Source organism: Chiloscyllium punctatum, chromosome 16 (genome assembly GCF_047496795.1).
Source record: "Chiloscyllium punctatum isolate Juve2018m chromosome 16, sChiPun1.3, whole genome shotgun sequence".
In the NCBI taxonomy this organism is placed as follows: Eukaryota; Metazoa; Chordata; class Chondrichthyes; order Orectolobiformes; family Hemiscylliidae; genus Chiloscyllium; species Chiloscyllium punctatum.
In genome coordinates, this window is record NC_092754.1 from 44,937,916 (window position 1) to 44,956,846 (window position 18,931).

Below are 18,931 nucleotides of genomic sequence, written 5' to 3' on the forward strand. Positions count from 1 at the left end.
CAGTTTGGCAGTCCATGACTATTACTGTCCAGCTTTTTCAAAATCTACTTAACAATAAGATGGAGTCCATCATACCAGATAAATAAACAGAAAAAAAGAGTATGCCAACTCATTCATTGACAATGTGGAAAGTGCAGACTATGAGTATGAGGCTAACAAATGACTTGCAGTTTGTCAATTTTGTTTATAATTCACCTGTGACAAACATAGCAGAACACTGGCTTGGCTTCCCTACAAGACAGCAAATTCACTGAGAACAGATCACCATCCTCAGCTGACAGGGGTAAGTTCAGACAATTCATATCTCTTGATGATAGAACCCCCACAAATGGTTCAGAATTTATTCTCTCCATCCGCCACTCAGCTCCAACACAACTTTTTCACCTCATAATCATCTAAGTTCCAACACTGTAATAAAGATCAGATCGGGAGGAATAGGCACTTTGTCAGAGCTCCACTCTGAACTGAAGAATCTTCTTTATAAAACAGAAATCTCACTCAGCATCACAAACCTTATTTCAAACCCTTATCAGATTAAAATGTATTCATTGACCTTTAGACAACTTCTGCATTGGAGATACCTAGTTGTGGGCTGCAGTTGAAACACTTCCAAAACCATCATCAAAACCATACTCTCTTTTACGACACTGAGTATCCTATTCTGAAGATTTAAGTCTCTGCCAGATACTTAGAAAGTTATTGTGAATGGGTATGTAAGTAAGGTAGATGAGGTGGGAAGGTATGAGCTGGGTGAAGAGTCGCATGCTGGGTGGGCGATTTGATTTGATTTGATTTATTGTCATGTGTATCTTGTTACAAAATACAGGGAAAAGTGTTGTACAGTTTTGCCACTCTCCAGTGCCATCTTAAAATTCAGCAAAATAAACCAAAACATAGAATATTTGAAGAAATAAAATAATTGTCCAACTTTACGAGGCTTCTTATTAAACCTCCATCATGGGTTCTGGACCTGGTGGCCAGGCATGTGTCCTCTTCGCTACAGTACCACGCTTTGGAGCCATTTCGTCGTCACCAACACCAGTGCCACTTTGAGTTTCACTGGACCTCGCCAATGCAGATGCCACTGATGCTGTCGGCCCAACCTCAACTCGGCAGCCACCATGAATCACTGATACAGCCACTAATGATGTTGCTGGCTCTCATACTGGACCCAAACTCACTTCTGCCACCACACTCTGAATCTGTGCTGAATGTAGAGGCTGCCCAGGAACCCAAACTCGCCTCTGTAGATGCAGCGATGAGTCAGTCAACACTAGGACTGCCTCAGCTATGCAGAAGCTGCCAAGAATTCAAACTCACCTTTGACCATTGACTCGAGTCCATGCTAACTTCCTGATGAAGGGCTTTTGCCCAAAACATCAATTCTCCTGCGCCTCAGATGCTGCCTGACCTGCTGTGCTTTTCCAGCACCACTCTATCTTGATTCCGATCTCCAGCAACTGCAGTACCCACTTCTGCCTTCCGTGCTACCAGGCCAAACTCACTGCGGCTGATGCCATTGCCACGACCAAGTCTTTATCAAGAGGTAAGTACAATAAAATAGAATAGAAAAAAAAAGAGAAGAGAAAAAGAAAAGAAAATAAATGAGAAGAAAAGCAGAAAGAGTTGACGAGCCCTATATTCCATTGCATGCAGAAATAGATCAACTAGTGTGAAAGGTGGCAAGTGGGAGAGGAGATAGGGTGCCACATGGGTGAGAGGGATGTGGTTGTCTCGTGGATGAAGGAGGTAGGGTTCCCGAGTGGGTGAGGGAGTATGGTGCCTGGTGAGTCAAGTGGGGTGGAGGAGTGTTGTGGGTAGCGGTGATGGTGAGTGGGGTTTGTCAGGTGGTTGAAGAGGGTAGGGTGCACCATAATTGGAGGAGTAGCTGAAGTAGATTGGAAGGTAGGGTAGAGTGGAGTCAGGTTGAGGAAGAGGGAGGACTGTTGAGTCAATTCCAGGAGATGGTTGCAGGTAAGGGTTGCCATTGGTTTAGTTTACTAGTTAGCCAGAGTGAGAGCTGTCGTTTATTCCTCTAATCTTTCCTGGCTGATTGTTAAATTTAAGTGAGTCAGAAGCCTCAGAATTCTCTGACTTTGAAGCACTTTTCTGGAGGATTCCAAATGCAGGGGAACCGCAGACTGTAAAATTCAACTTCCCAAATAAGTCCCTCAGATTCAGCTGCATCAGGATTTCCATATGCTCCCACATGGACAGGGAGCTCCAGTCTGCTGTTCCAATTACTATCTGGTCATTGGAGTACTGGGCCCCTAAAATAATTGAATTAAACGCACATTATGCAATGACCTCAGAGACATCTGATTGATCCTGGATACTAAAATCAACCTAAAATCAACTAAAATCAACATCAATTAGCATTTTGACTTTCTTATCTAATTCAAGAAATAGCAAACAAATAGATGTTGCCACAAATGCTGATCGCCTTCAAGAGGGTACACAATGGTCCACGCAGTCTGCCACTTGAAAGGGTCACCACCTAGAGTGGCCCTTACAAGCATCAAAGGAAATTGAATTGCTCCTGTCTTCACTGTTACACAGTCCCAACATTTTCCAAATTTGAGGACCAGATACTGGTCCATATAATGTATAAGTAAATCACCTAGTAAAGTTCAAACATTCAGCTGAAGCTGTAGTGATAGTGTCCTTACCTCTGGGCCCAAAGACCAAAGTTCAAGTGCCGTCAGTCCTGGATGTGTGTCGTAGTGTGTCTGAACAGATTGATTAAAGTTATCTGTAAGATTTCTACATTCGGCTAGACTCTTGTGGCACAATGGTAGTGTCCCTTCATCTGGGCCAGATGGCCTGGGTTCAAGTCCCAAAAATATAACATTTCTGAACAGATTGGAGGAGCAAGTGACAGTGTTCAAGGGGCAATGCACCCAAATTGAAGCTAAACTAATCTTGAAGGTCTTTTACTTTTGCGCAGTGTCTGAAGCACGGTGGAGTGTATATTCATGACATCCTGGATTTGACAGTAAGAGCTGTTGTATCCTCACTGTGAGAACAGAGGAATCGGTGAGTTGTTCACTCAAACATGGGAACAGAAATATTACTATCTCTGGGACTGCAACATGACTGAGATGAAGCAGGCGCTGCCAACAGGGCAAGCTACAAGGGCACCTGGACCTTACTCATCTTGCCCGTTGCAGAATGAGGAGGGCAGCTAGGATTTGAGAAGGGACATTTAACTGGAACATATTCAATATTTCTAATCATTGGGATGCCATAGGCTCTCTCCGTGGTGCTGGCAACCAACACATGTAGGGCTTGGGAGATGTAGGCATCATGTCACCCGTTGGTTCCATGTTGCACCCTTCTAATGTGGGTTTCTTGCCCTTCAAAAGAGGGGTAAATTGTCATTGATCAAGAGTAGCCTATGTGGGTAACGCACCTGCCATCATTTAAAAATGGGGGGTGAAGGAGGAAATTTATACATGGAACCAGAAGACGTGGGCGAGGTACTGAATGAATATTTTGCATTGGAAGAGGGGCATGGATGATAGCACGATAAGGGAGGAAAATGTTGATAGTCTCATGCATGTCAACATTAAGAAAGAGGATGTATTAGGTGTCTTGAAAAACATGAAGGTAGATAAGTCTCCAGATTGGATATGAGGGAGGAGACTGCTAGGAACCTTTGCCAGAAACCTTTGTGTACACTTCAGCCATGGTCAAGAAGACAAGAGAATAGCCAACGTTATTCTTCTGTTTAACAACGGCAACAGGGATAATCCAGGAAATTATAGGCAGGTGAGTCTTTCATCAGTGGGGTATGGAAATTATTGAAGAAGATTCATAAGGACAGCATTCACTTGCATTTGGAGAAGAATGGGCTTATTAAGGACAGTCAGCACACCTTTATGCAGGGAAAGGCCTGTTTCATAAACTTGCTTGAGTTTTTTCTCAGGAAGTAATAAAGATGATTGACTTATGAAAGCATTTGACAAAGGCTCTCATGGTAGCCTGGTCCAGAAGATTGAGTCACATGACATCCATGGTACGTTCACCACTTGGATAAAAAATTGGTTTGGTCATAAAAGTCAGAAGGTTTTTGTCACTGCAGCCCTATGACCAGTGGTGTTCCACAAAGGTCAGTGCTGGGTCATTTGTAGTTTGTAATAATACATAAATGATTTGGATGAAAACATAGGTGGTCTAATTAGTAAGTTAAGTTGTTAGAGTTATGGAGAGTGAGGAAGGTTCTCTAAAGATACAGTACATTATAGATCAATTGAAAAGTTGGGTGGAAAAATGGCAGATGGAATTTAATCCAGACAAATTCGGGAAGCACAGTGGCTCAGTGGTTAGCACTGCTGCCCCACAGCACCAAGGAGCTGGGTTCGATTTCATCCTCGGGCAACTATCTGCGTAGAATTTGTACATTCTCCCTATGTTTATGTGGGTTTCCTCCAGGTGCACCGGTTTCCTCCCACAATCCAAAGATGTACAGGTTAGGTGGATTGGCCATGCAAAATTGCCCGTGGTGTCCAGGGATATGCAGCCTAGGTAGATTAGCCATGGTAAATACAGAGTTACAAGAATAGGGTAGGGTGTAGGTCTGGGGGAAATGCCCTTTGGAGGGTCAGTGTGGATTGGATTGCCAAATGGCCCGACTCCACACTGTAGGGCTTCTATGATTCTAAATGTGAAATCATGCACCACAAAACAGTAACAACAGAACCCTTAGGAGCATTGACGTACAGAGGGTTCATGCATGCAAGCCCATAGCACTCTGAAAGAGGTAACACAAGTGGATAAGGTGGCATAGAATATGCGTACATTCATAAGTCAGGGTATTGAGTATACAAGTTGGTAAGTCATATGTTCACAGTGAAAATGATAATTTATTTCCAAAAATTGCAGTTACTACACAGGAAATTAGGGGAAGGTATTTGGAAAACTGATGAGATTAAAGGCAAGTAAATCCCTGGGACCTAATGGCATTAAAGTAGGTGGCAGCAGAGATCGTGAATGTATTGGACATAATGCTACAAATTTTCCTGGATTCTGAAAAGGTCCCTGTGGATTGGAAACATGCTAATATGATACTCTTATTCAAAAAAAGGAGATAGGAGAACATGGGAAATTACAGATCAGCTGGTTTGACCTCTGTAGAGAGGGAGTTGCTGGAGTCCATCATAAAGGAGGAGATAATTAACACTTGGAAAAACAAAGCTCAATTCATCAGTTTCAGCACAGTCTCATGAAGGGAAAATTGTGCTTGACAAATTTTCTGGAGTTATTTTATGATGTAACCAGCAAAGTAAGTAATGGGGATCTGGTAGATGTGATATATCTAAACTCCAGAAGGCATTTGACAAGGTATTGTATAAAAGACTGATCCAGGAGGAGACATTCCAAGGGGTTAAGGGTAGGTTATTGGCTTTGATAGAGGCGTGGTTAACCGATACAAAACAAAAGGTTGGGATAAATAACTGAAATTAATGGGTTGCCAAAGGCTGCAGTTCTCAGATCACAGCTATTTACAATCTATATAAATGATCTGCCAGCAGGTCAGGGTGTAACGCAGCAAAAATTTGCAGATGATGCTAGAATAGGTAGGATGCAGGCTGTGATGAGGAGACAAACAGGTTACAGATGGGTATTGATAGGCTCAGAGAATGGGCCAGAATGTGGCAGATAAAGATTAATGTGGATAAATGTGAGCTTATCCATCTTGGCCAGAAAAATAAAAGGGCAAATTATTACTTAAATGGGAAAAAGATTCAAAGTGTGCCAGTGGAGGCAGAATCGATTGAAAACTCATGTTGAGGTTGTACTTGACAATGGTGAGGCCTCTTCTGGGGTTCTGTGTCCAGTTCTGGTCACTCAGTTATAGGAAGGATATCATTAACTGGAGAGAGTTCAGAAGAGATTTACCAGGATGTGCTGGGTATGGAAGGTTTAAGTTGTAAAGGAAGGCAAGATTGGCTGGGACCTTTTCCACTGGAGCATAGGAGGTTGAGAGGTGACCTTATAAGTATTTAGAACATAGAACATAGAACAATACAGCGCAGTACAGGCCCTTCGGCCCTCGATGTTGCGCCGATCAAAGCCCACCTAACCTACACTAACCCACTATCCTCCATATACCTATCCAATGCCCACTTAAATACCCATAAAGAGGGAGAGTCCACTACTGCTACTGGCAGGGCATTCCATGATCTTACGACTCGCTGAGTGAAGAACCTACCCCTAACATCAGTCCTATATCTACCCCCCCTTAATTTAAAGCTATGCCCCCTTGTAATAGCTGACTCCATACGCGGAAAAAGGTTCTCACTGTCAACCCTATCTAACCCCCTAATTTATAAAATAATGAGGGGTATAGGTAGAGTTAATGGTAGTTGTCTTTTCCCTTGAATAGGGGATTTTCCTAGGAGGGAGCATGTTTTTAACGTGAAAGGAGAGAGATTTTATAAACATATGAGAGGCATTTTTTACACTGAGGGTAGTTCGCATGCGAAATGAACTTCCTTAGGAAGTGGTGGGTGTGGGTACAATTACAACATTTAAAAGATATTTGGATAGGTACATGACTAATACAATAAGCATATGGCGTGGAGGGATATGGGCCAGGAGCAGGCAGGTGGGACTAGTTAAGTTTGGGATTACATTCAGCATGGACTGGTTGGACTGAAGGGTCTATTTCTGTGTTGATTGACTCTGTGATGTGACTCTATAAATAAATATTGCATTTCTGATGAAAATTTGGATAAAGGGCTATGGGAAGCAGGCAGGAAAGTTGGAGTTGAGTTCAGGATAAGCTTAGCCATAATCATGATAAATGGGGGCGCGGGCTGAATTGTTTGCTCCTACTGCTAATTCCTACATTCCTATGTAGGTAACAAATGGTGATTTTAATGATCAACAAAATACATAATCCTTGATCTGCCTCAGGTAGCGAAGCACAGATGAAGCTTGACCTTCTGAATGACCAGTCGATCACAAATTTATTTTCCCAGGATTAACAAAATAACGATAAAAAAGTGTTAAAATAATGGTAGAGCATCAAGGAGCAGAAGAATTAACATTCAGTTGCTATTGTCTGGGCGGTATCCTGAAACGTCTTAAAGGATGTTTTTGGCTGCGCCTCAACTCTCAAATCTCAAAAACATGTTTATTTGGGTATTAGTAGATCATTTTCTATTTAACTCTCAGTTTGAACTTGTCCAACAATGAATACTTGCGTGACAAACAGCTTGACCCTGTTTTCTGTTACTTAACTAAAAGTTGAGCAACTATGGAAATCAAAAATCAAATTTGCCAAGCATAATAACTTATCTTTTACACAGCCTAGTGACTCTAGAATTGGCCAAATGTTCTATTTAGTCTTCATCAGAATTCCACAACAGTGAAACAGATGGTGTGATCGCCAGTGGGGAAAGAATAACTTTAATTATGCTGCAGAAGAGACCTTAGAATTTTACTTCCAAGACTTTCAGAAAGGAAAGGGGATTTTAACTGTCTGAGAAAATTGGGAAGTAGGAAACTTTACATCCAATCTCCACCCAAATCCTCTCAATTGTGGATTTAAATTGAACACTGACTCAAAGTTAATATTTCAAAATTGTTGGAGAAACTCAGCTAGTCTGGCAGCATCCATGGAGGATGTAACAGAGTTAATGGCTGAGAATTTCCCTGCCCGTAGGTGGCAGAGGAAGTGACAGCAATTGGACACTCAAATAAAAGCAAAACACTGCAGATGCTGGAAATCTGAAAAAACAAGAGACAACGGATGAAACCAAATCCTTTGATGAGTACAGATCATTCAGCAAAAGAGAGGAGATGCTCAGAAGGTATAGTGAACGCGTGGCAAGAATTGAGATTTGAAAAAAAGATGGAGTTGGTGGGAAAGGGTTGGGATAGAAGAATTCAGAGTGGCATTTATACCTACACCTCAATGAACAGTGTTCCAATGAAGCTCAACACAAAGAACAAAGAACATCGCAGCACAGGAACAGGCCCTTCAGCCCTCTAAGACTGCACTGGTCCAGATCCTCTATCTAAACCTGTCACCTATTTTCTAAGGATCTATATCCCTCTGCTCCCTGTCCATTCATGTATTTGTCTAGGTACATCTTAAATGATGCTCTCATGCCGGTCTCTACCACCTCCACTGGCAATGTGTCCCAGGCACCCATCACTTTCTGCATAAAGAACTTTCCACGAATATCTCCCTTAAACTTTTCCCCTCTCATCTTGAACACGTGACCCCTCGTAATCGAGTCCTCACTTTGGGAAAGAGCTTCTTGCTCTCCATCCTATCTTTTATCTACCCACCTCCATAACCAGCGCTCCTCAAACAGTAGATTGCCCCAGCCTCTGGAACTGCTCAGACGCCATTAGCCATGCAGCCACCATCCCCACGCTGATTGATGACATCACTTCCGCCCCCAACATGGCCACCTCCACAGCCACTTCCACCCCTCACAATTCCTCATGCACCACACGCGACATCACTTCCGCCCCTCAGATCATCACTGATGTCACACGCTCAGTGACTTCCGCCCCACCTACTGCCACGTTTGACACCACCTCTGCTTCCATCAATGCCACTCACCTGCATTCTGCTGACACGCCCCCCACAGATCCCACTGTCACCATCCCCGCACCCCCCCGCGAACCGTGAGGGAAACACCACCCCTGCTCATGACTCCACCCCATTCCCCCCACCACCACACCCACTCCAGTTACAGGCTCCACCCCCACTCCCAAGTCCACACCCACACCAGATCCCAGCTCTAAGCCCTGCCGAGTTTTCACCATCCCTCCAGGCCTCCCCCTCACTGAGGACGATCAGTCCTCAGCAAAGGACTCACCTTCATCCCCCCCACCCACGCATCAATGAATTTAATACACGCCGTGATGCCGAACACTTCTTCCACCGCCTCCGCCTCCAAGATTACATTTACAATCAGGACTCCTGCCCACTTTCCGAGGACCCCTTCGCCCACCTCCAACATACTCCATCCACCTGGACACCCTGTGCTGGCCCATTAACCGCCCTCAACCTCTTCGTTTCCAACTGCCGCCGGGACATTAACCACCTCAAACTGTCTACCCTCCTCCCCCACTCCAACCTCTCACCCTCACAACGTGCAGCCCTCCAATCCCTCTGCTCCAATCCCAACCTCACCATCAAGTCAGCAGATAAAGGGGGCGCAGTGGTGGTCTGGCGCACTGACCTCTACACCGCTGAAGCCTGACACCAACTCGAGGACACCTCTTCCTACCGCCCCCTCGACCATGACCCCACCCCCCCCCCCACCCCCCACCCCCCCCCCCCATCACCAAACCATCATTTCCCAGACCATACAGAACCTCATCACCTCAGGAGATCTCCCACTCACAACTTCCAAAATCATAGTCCAGGAGCCCCGCACTGCCTGGTTCTACCCCCTTCCCAAGATTCACAAGCCTGACCACCCTGGTCAACCCATTGTCTCAGCATGCTCCTGCCCCACTGAACTCATTTCTACCTACCTTGACACTGTCCTATCCCCCCTAGTCCAGGATTCCCCACATATGTTCGAGACATCACCCACACCCTCCACCTCCTCCAAGACTTCCGTTTCCCCGGCCCCCAACGCCTCATCTTCACCATGGATATCCAATCCCTCTACACCTCCATCCGCCATGACCAGGGCCTCCAAGCCCTCCATTTCTTCCTCTCCCGGCATCCCCAACAGTACCCTTCCACCGACACTCCACCAACACTCTCATTCGTTTGGCCAAACTGGTCCTCACCCTTAACAATTTCTCCTTCGAATCCTCCCACTTCCTCCAGAACAAAGGGGTGGCCATGGGCACCTGTATTGTCCCCAGCTATGCCTGTCTCTTTGTTGGCTATGTAGAACAGTTGATCTTCCGTAATTACACCAGCGCCACTCCCCACCTCTTCCTCTGCTACATTGATGACTGCATTGGCGCCACCTCGTGCTCCCACGAGGAGGTCGAGCAATTCATCAACTTCATCAATACATTCCATCCTGACCTTAAATTTACCTGGACCATCTCTGGCACCTCCCTCCCCTTCCTGGACCTCTCCATCTCCATTAATGATGACCAACTTGACACCAACATTTTTTACAAACCCACCGACTCCCACAGGTACCTGGATTATGCCTCTTCCCACCCTACCTCCTGGAAAAATGCCACCCCATATTCCCAATTCCTCTGCCTCCGCCGTATCTGCTCCCAGGAGAACCAGTTCCACCACAGAACACACCAGATGGCCTCCTTCTTTAGAGACCGCAATTTCCCTTCCCAAGTGGTTAAAGATGCCCTCCAAAGAATCTCATCCACATCCCGCACCTCTGCCCTCAGACCCCACCCCTCCAACCATAACAAGGACAGAATGCCCCTGGTGCTCACCTTCCACCCTACCAACCTTCGCATAAACCAAATCATCCGCTGGCATTTCTGCCACCTCCAAACAGACCCCACCACCAGGGATATATTTCCCTCCCCACCCCTTTCCGCCTTCTGCAAAGACCGTTCCCTCTGTGACTACCTGGTCAGGTCCACGCCCCCCTACAACCCACCCTCCCATCCTGGCACCTTCCCCTGCCATCGCAGGAACTGCAAAACCTGTGCCCACACCTCCTCCCTCACCTCCTTCCAAGGCCCTAAAGGAGCCTTCCACATCCATCAAAGTTTTACCTACACATCCACCAATATCATTTATTGTATCCGTTGCTCCCGATGCGGTCTCCTCTACATTGGGGAGACTGGATGCCTCCTAGCAGAGCGCTTTAGGGAACATCTCCAGGACACCCGCACCAATCAACCACACCGCCTTGTGGCCCAGCATTTCAACTCCCTCTCCCACTCTGCCGAGGACATGGAGGTCCTGGGCCTCCTTCACCGCCGCTCCCTCACTACCAGATTCATAGAGGAAGAACGCCTCATCTCCTGCCTTGGAACACTTCAACCCCATGGCATCAATGTAGACTTCAACAGTTTCCTCATTTCCCTTTCCCCAACCTCACCCCAGCTCCAAACTTCCAGCTCAGCACTGTCCTCATGACTTGTCTTACCTGCCTATCCTCCTTTCCACCTATCCACTCCACCTTCCCTCCTGACCTTCATCCCCTCCCCCAATCACCTATTGTACTCTATGCTACTTTCTCCTCACCCCCACTCTCCTCCCATTTATCTCTCCACCCTTCAGGCACTCTGTTTGTATTCCTGATGAAGGGCTTTTGCCTGAAATGTCGATATTACTGCTCCTCGGATGCTGCCTGAACTACTGTGCTCTTCCAGCACCACTCTAATCTAAACTCTGGTTTCCAGCATCTGCTGTCATTGTTTTTACCTTGCTATCCACCCTACACCACTCTTGATTTTGTCGACTTCAATCAGTTCCGCCCTCAACCTTCATCTTTCTAATGAAAATAATCCCAATCTACTCAACCTCTCCTCATAACTAGTGCCCTCCATACCAGGCGATATCCTAGTGAACCTTCTCTGCACCCTTTCTAAAACATCCACATCCTCTTAGTAATGTGGCAACCAGAACTGTATGCAGTATTCCAAATGTGGCCGAACCAAAGTCTTATACAACAGTAACATGACCTGCCAGCCCTTGTACACAATGAAGAAAAGCATGCCATATGCCTTCTTGACCACTCTATCGATCTGCATTATCACCTTCAGGGAACAATGGACCTGAACACACAGATCTCTCTGTGCATCAATTTTCCCCACAGCTTCCTCCAAGCTGGAGGGACACCTCAACATTTACTTATGATATGGAGGTGCCGATGTTGGATTAGGGTGGATAAAGTTAAAAATCACACAACACTAGGTTAAAGCCCAACAGGTTTATTTGGAAGTACTGGCTTTTGGAGCGCCACTCCTTCATTCGGTAGGAATAACAGCAGAAGGAAAGGCGTTCCAAAAGCTAGCACTTCCAAATAAACTTGTTGAACTATAAACTAGAGTTGTGTAATGTTTATCTTTTGTGAGGCATTTTACAGCCTCTAGGACTCAATGCTGAGTTTAACAATGACCTCTGCCCTCCAACTTGATTAAACCCCCTGATCCTCCCGACTGTTTTTTGTGGAACTTTGGATCTGCAGAGTGAACTCCTTTGCTACTTTTCACACCTAACATTTGCACCTATTTTATACCTCTATCTTGTATGTACCACCAGTAGTAACCCTTTTGTCTTTCGCTCTGGACACTGTCAACATCTATTCCACTCATACCTCCACCGCCCCATGTCAATAGCATAAAACACCATTTTCCATCTCCTTTAATTCTGAAGAAGAGTCATATCAGACTCAAAATGTTAATTCTGTTTCACTCTCCATAGATGCTGCCAAACCTGATGAGTTTCTCCAGTATCATCTCTTCTTTCAAATAATTCATGGAATGCCCTGCCAGTAGCAGTGGTGGACTCTCCCTCTTTATGGGCATTTAAGCGGGCATTGGATAGGCATATGGAGGATAGTGGGCTAGTGTAGGTTAGGTGGGCTTGGATCGGCGCAACATCGAGGGCCAAAGGGCCTGTACTGCGCTGTATTCTTCTATGTTCTATGTTCTATGTTCTAACTGGGCGAGTTAGTGCCAGGACATGCTTTGCTCATTCCCGCCATTTCAGGAAATGAAGTCTGGGTAAGAAAGCCCAGGGGAGACCCACTGCAAATTAAAATGCTTAAGAGATCAGTTACCAACCACTCAATAGGCTAATTCCACCTGATTATCTGTATTTCAGACAGCTGAGAAAACTGGCAATGCTCCAGACTATGACAATAAGGCCGGTTGTTGAGATTGTTGATTTACCTCAGTGTATGAGTAATTAGCAGCCTTTAAAAGCTACTAACCTGCTCTTGTATTCAACACCTCCATGCCACAAGTTTTCCCATGAGCCCCCTCCCATAACCCCTCCTCTAAGCCGTCACTTCTCATTGTGCAGCTCCTGGCCTCCTGCGCTTCTATGGCACTAGAACCAAAACAGTATTGCTGCTTTGATTGGCTGGCAGGTTCAAATACAGTGGGCACTGCTGCCTCAGGAAGTGAGTGATCAATTAGCTTGTTGGATGACCACTTCAAGAGCCTGAAACCTACAAGATACTTAAAATATAGACAGGGTGTTTGGAGGTAAGATATTACATCAAAATTAGGCCTCACCTTCATCCTCCCAAGCTCTTGGATCAATGAATTCAACACATATTGTGACATTGAACACCCCTCTAACTGCAACAAGGACAGAACGCCCCTCCCCACCTGTCCTCACCTTCCACCCCACCAACCTCCGGATACATCACAATCTCCTCCGCCATTTCTGCCATGTACAAACAGACCCCACCACCAGGGATATATCTCCCTCCCAACCCCTATCTGCTTTCTGTAAAGATCATTCCCTCCGCGACTCCCTTGTAAGGTCCATGCCCACCTACAACTCACCTTTCTCTCCTGGCACCTTCTCTTGCCATCACAAGAATTGCAAAACTTGGACTCGCACCTCCCCCCTCACCTCCATCCAAGACCCCAAAGGAGCCTTGCACATCCATCAGAGATTTACCTGCACCTCCACACACACACCATCTACTGTATCCATTGCTCCCAATGTGGTCTCCTCTACATTGGGGAGAGAGGATGTCTACTTGCTTAGAATTAGAATTTAAAACCCCTACAGCATGGACTCTGGCCCTTTGGCCCAACAAGTCCACACTGACCCTCCAAAGAGTAACCCACCAGGCCCATTCCTCTACCCTATTATCCTATATTTACCCCTGACTAATGCGCCTAACCTACACATCCTTCAACACTATGAGCAATTTAGCACAGCCAATTTACCTAACCTGTGCATCTTTGAATCGTGGGAGGAAACTGGAGTACCCGGAGGAAACTCACGGAGACACGGGGAGAATGTGCAAGCACCATACAGAGTCACCCAAAGTTGGAATCGAGCTCTGGTCCCTGGCGCTGTGAGGCAGCAGTGCTAACCGCTGAGCCACCATACGAAATACTTCAGAGAACACCTCCAGAAACATACGCATGAAACAACTCCACTGCCCTGTGGCCAATCACTTTAACTCCCCCTCTCACTCTGCCAAGGATATGCCGGTCCTGGGCCTCATCCACTGCCAAACTCTTACCGCTTGGAGGAAGAACGTCTCATCATTTGCCTTGGGATGCTCCAACCACACGGGATCAATGTGGATTTCACCAGTTTCCTCAAATCCCGTCCCCTCACCCTATTCCAGATCCAACCTTCCAACTCGGCACCAACCTCCTAAACGGCCCTCCCTGTCTATCTTCCTTCCCACCTATCTGAACCACCTCCTCTTTGAACTTTCGGCTTCACCCCCAACTTCGTCTACCCATTGCATCCTCAACTACCTTACCCCAGTCCCACCCTCGTCCCATTTATCTCTCAGTCCCCTTGGGCCATCCCGTCATTCCCGAGGAAGGGCTTATGCCCAAAATGTCGATTCTCCTGCTCCACAGATGTTGCCTGACCTGCTGTGCCTTTCCAGCACACATTCTTCAGCTCTGAGCTCCAGCATCTGCAGTCCTCACTTTCTTCCAAGTTAAACCCCCAGTTGGGAGATCTAGAATCAGGGCACAATTCCAAAGTAAGGGGAGTAGCACTGAGGTCTGAGTTGAGCAGAAATTTTTATGCAGATATTTGTGACCTTTGGAATTATCTATCATTGAGCGCTGAAGAAGCTCAGTGTTTGAGCATGCTTCAAGTAGAGATTGATAGATTTTCTGTCCCATTGCTGTACATTTGAAGGAGTAGTTGGCTGGTGATCCTACCTCTGTTCCGAAGTTCCCATCAGCACTTGATTGGCATTCCTTTCTCACTAATGGAGATGGACTGCATCTTGTTGATGAGGGTGATCAACCTCACATAATATTGGCAAAACAAGAGAAAATCCAGGCTTTTTCAAGTGTAATATGATTCTTCTTCACACCAATTTTAAGTGTGGATGCATTGGCAGGTTTTCGCCAGGATGAAGTCGGCTACAGGCACATTGTCAGGTGTAGTGTCCCCTTTAGAGGGCTCACAGAGACTCCTGTTCCTCCAGCTTTCAGAAGGAAAGTTAGTAATTTACTGCCTTGATCTCTTCCCCTTCGCTAAACATCACGAGCAGCCAGGTTTTAGCAGCCAGCTATCTGTGATGTGCTGACTGGAAGGCAGCCAGTGGCAGGTTATCCATTCTAATAGAATAAGCATCCAAACATTCCAAAATAGAGTAGCTGCTATATATATCATTTGTATTTGAGAAAGTCAAAATGGCCCCAAAGGTATGCAAGTGTCATCTTTCTTGCATTGCCATAGAAACATTGAAAGTGGCTGATCATGCAATTTGAGTATCCCATTTCTGCTTTCTCTTCATATTTTGGGGTCCATTTAGCCGCAAGGGCCATATGGGTGGCACCCCCCTCAGTGATTAGCACTACTGCCTCACAGCACCAGTGATCAGGGCGCAACTCCCGCCTTGAGTGATTGTCTATGTGGAGTTTGCATATTCTCCCTGTGTCTGCGTGGGTTTCCTCCGGGTGCTCCAGTTTCCTCCCACAATCCAAAGATGTGCTGGTCAGGTGAATTGACAGTGCTAAATTGCCCATAGTGTTAGATGGATTAGTCAAGGGTAAACATAGGATAGAGGAATAGGTCTGGATGGGTTACTCTTTGGAGGTTGGTGTGGACTTGTTGGGCCGAAGGGCCTGTTTCCATACTGTAGGGAATCTAATCCCATATCCAGCTCCCTCTTGAATATATCTAATGAACTGGCCGCAACAGCTTTCTGTGGGAGACAATTCCACAGGTTCTCAACTCTCCGAGTGAAGGAATTTTTCTTCATCTCAGTCCTAAATGGCTTGCCCATTATTCCTCGACTGTGACCCTTAGTTCAGGACTTCCTCAACATCAGGAATATTCTTCTTGCATCTAGCCTGTCCAGTCCCAACAGGATTTTATGTGTTGCTGTGAGATCCCCCCTCATTCTTCTAAATTCCAGTGAGTTTCAGCCCAGTCAATCCTGTCTTTCCTCATATGTCAGTGCTGCCATCCTGGGAATCAGTCTGGTGAACCTTCACTGAACTCCCTCAATAACAAGAATGTCCTTCCTCAGATTAGGAGACCAAAACTATACAAAATATTCAAGACGTGGTCTCACCAAGACCCTGTACAACTGCAACAAGACATCCTTATTCCAATACTTAAATTGCTATGAAGATCAGCATGCCATTAGTTTTCCTCACTGCCTGCTGCACCTGCATGCCAGCCTTCAGTGACTGTTCTGCCATGACACCCAAATCTTGTTTTGCTTCACCTCTTCCTAAACTGCCACCATTCACATAATAAGCTGCCTTACTGTTTTTGCCACCAAAGTGGACAACCTCACATTCATCCACATTATATTGCATTTGCCAAGTATTCGCCCACTCAATCAGACTGTCCACGTCACCCTGCAGCCTCTCAGCATCCTCCACACAGCATACACTGCCACCCAGCTCAGTGCCATCTGAAAATTTGAAGTTATTGCATTCAATTCCTTTGTCCAAATCTTTGATGTATCTTGTGAAGAGCTGGGGTCCTAACACTGAACCCTATGGCATCACTACTCTGAAACGGACCCATTTATTCCAACTCTCTGCTTCCTGTCTGCTAACCAGTTCTCTATCCATGTCAATACCTTCAATACCATGAGCTTTAATTTTTCTTCCTAAGTTCTTGTGTAGATCCTTGTCAAAAGCCTTTTGAAAGTCCAGTTACACAGCCTCTACTGATTCACCCTTGTCCATTTTACTGGTAACGCCCTCCAACAGGTTATTTATCCTCATCATCAGCTGGCTTGAGCTCTCTCAATCTGACAATAAGCATTTTGTATCTGCTGCATGACTAATTTGTTCAGTTTACTACAATTGCTGATCTTATAGCTCAATATAAGGCTTGATAGAATGCTGCTGCACAGAATACTGATTATACTCAGTGTATCTAGAGAGTGAAAGGATTTCATTGCTGGTTCTGTTTCTAAAATCCAACTGAGCATTGTATATGGCATTTAAGTTGAATTCAACTTGCAGTTTCTATCACTCTTAGAAGTAAATAAAGTTTCTTGCTAGTTTCAGTGGCACAGACAGTTGATTGGGTAATGAGTTAGAACTAGTGTCTTGATCAGCAGGGTCTGATAAGTGTTTTTGGAATTTCTATTAGAAGTATAAGAGCTCATTATGAAAGAGAGATGGAGTAACTACCCTTATTCAGCTAAAGGAAAAGTTGTTAAAACCCTACAAGACCATAGGCTGCTCTCACCATACTTCAGACAAGGGAGAGGTTGAAATGTTATGTAACCTCAGCTGGTGTGGGAATTGAACCCGTCCTGTTGGCATTATTTTGCATTGCAAATCATTGTTTTCAACCAACTGGGTTAAGCAGCTTTCCACTATCATAAAGACAAAAGTAGAATCCATATGGATAAAGATGTGCAGGTCAGGTAAATTGGCCATGCTAAATTGCCCATAGTGTTCGGTGCACTAGTCAGAAGGAAATAGGTCTGGGTGGGTTACTCTTCGCAGGGTTGGTGTGGACTCTTTGGGCCGAAGGGCCTGTTTCCACACTGTAGGGAATCTAATCTAAAAAGGCCATTAGACATTGGAGAAAAAATAGACCATTCACTCTATTAAGTCTCCTTCAACATTCAATGAGATCACGGCCAATTTGATAATCAAAGAACAAAGAAAATTTTCCTCCCAGGAACAGGCCCTTCAGCCCTCCAAGCCTGAGCCAATCCAAATCTACTGTCTAAACCTGTCACCCAATTCCTAAGCATCTATATCCCTCTGTTGCCCATCTACTCATGCATCTGTCCAGACGCACCTTAAATGAATCTACCATGCTTGCCTCTACTACCTCTGCTGGCAACGCGTTCCAGCCACCTACCACCCTCTGTGTAAAGTACTTTCCCCTTAAACTTTCACCTCTCACCTTGAAAGCATGACCTCTCATTATTAAATCCTTCACTCTGGAAAAAAGCTTATCTCTGTTTACCCTATCTATACCTGTCATGATTTTATAGACCTCAATCAGGTCCCCCCCGAAATCTCCTTTCTTCTAATGAAAACAATCTTAACCTACTCAACCTCTCTTCATAGCACCTTCTATACCAGGCAACATACTCGTATACCTTCTCTGCACCTCTCCAAAGCGCCCACATCCTTTTGATAATGTGGTGACCAGAACTATACACAGTATTCCAAATGTGGCTGAACCAATGTATAATTTTTACATGTCCTGCCAGCTCTTATAATCAATACCCTGTCCAACGAAGGCAAGCCTACCATATGCCTTCTTGATCACTCTATCCACCTGTGCAGCAACCTTCAGGGTACAATGTACCTGAGTTCCCAGATCTCTCCTCTTATCAACTTTTCCCGAGGCTCTTCCGTTTACAGTATAATTCACTCTAGAATTAGACTTCCCAAAATGCATCACCTCACATTTTCCTGGATAGAACTCCACCTGCCACTTCTCTGCCCAACTCTCCAGTCTATCTATATTCTCCTGTATTCTTTGACAGTCCTCTGTGCTTTCTGCTATTCCATCGATCTTCATGTCATCTGCAAATTTGCTGATCATACCAACAGTGCCCTCTTCCAGATTATTTATATATATCACAAACAACAGTGGCCCCAGATCACCTTTCTCCATTTCAAGAAACTCCTTTCAACTACTACTCTCTGTCTCCTGTTGCTCAACCAGTTCTTTATCCACCTAGCTAGAACACCACGTGACTTCACTTTCTCTATTAATCTACCATGGGGAACCTTATCAAATGCCTTACTGAAGTCCACGTATATGATATCTTCAGCCCTTCCTTCATCGATCAACTTGGTCACTTGCTCAAAGAACTCTATTAAGTTGGTAAGGCACAATCTCCCCTGC